The sequence below is a fragment of the Arachis ipaensis genome, chromosome B9 (assembly GCF_059453495.1).
Source record: "Arachis ipaensis isolate K30076 ecotype BB chromosome B9, ASM5945349v1, whole genome shotgun sequence".
Classification (NCBI taxonomy): domain Eukaryota; kingdom Viridiplantae; phylum Streptophyta; class Magnoliopsida; order Fabales; family Fabaceae; genus Arachis; species Arachis ipaensis.
This window is the reverse complement of record NC_142444.1, coordinates 43,361,324-43,361,961: the sequence shown is the minus strand read 5'-3', so window position 1 is coordinate 43,361,961 and position 638 is coordinate 43,361,324. Positions and strand designations below refer to the sequence as shown.

Here is a 638-nt window from a genome sequence, read left to right as displayed (position 1 = left end):
TGACTTGCTAAGTTAATATTTTATTCTGAGCCAATATGGCATTCAGAGTATCAATCTCAAGAACTCCTTTCTTCTGATTCACCCCATTATTCACAAGATTTCTTTCAGAAGTATACATGAACTGGTTATTTGCAACCATCTCAATGAGTTCCTGGGCTTCTACAGGCAGTTTCTTCAGATGAAGAGATCCACCAACAGAGTGGTCCAATGACATCTTGGACAATTCAGATAGACCATCATAGAATATACATAAGATGCTCCATTCTGAAAGCATGTCAGAAGGACACCTTCTGATCAATTGCTTGTACCTTTCCCAAGCTTCATAGAGGGATTCACCTTCCTTCTGTCTAAAGGTTTGGACTTCCACTCTAAGCTTGCTCAACTTTTGAGGTGGAAAGAATTTGGCCAAGAAAGCATTGATCAACTTTTCCCAAGAGTTCAGGCTTTCTTTAGGTTGTGAGTCTAACTATATCCTAGCTCTGTCTCTTACAGCAAAGGGGAAAAGCATAAGTCTGTAGACCTCGGGATTAACCCCATTGGTCTTAACAGTATCACAGATTTGCAAGAATTCAGCTAAGAACTGATGAGGATCTTCCAATGGAAGTCCATGAAACTTGCAATTCTGCTGCATTAGAGAA

General features: G+C 40.0%; 1 non-coding gene across 1 annotated transcript; it reads left to right on the top strand.

Annotated features, from left to right (window-relative positions):
• Positions 1-268: 268 nt before the first annotated feature.
• LOC148544473 (small nucleolar RNA R71) lies at positions 269-376 on the top strand. Its single transcript, XR_015900835.1, has one exon. It is a non-coding gene; the product is annotated as a small nucleolar RNA R71 (small nucleolar RNA).
• The last annotated feature ends 262 nt before the right edge of the window (positions 377-638 follow it).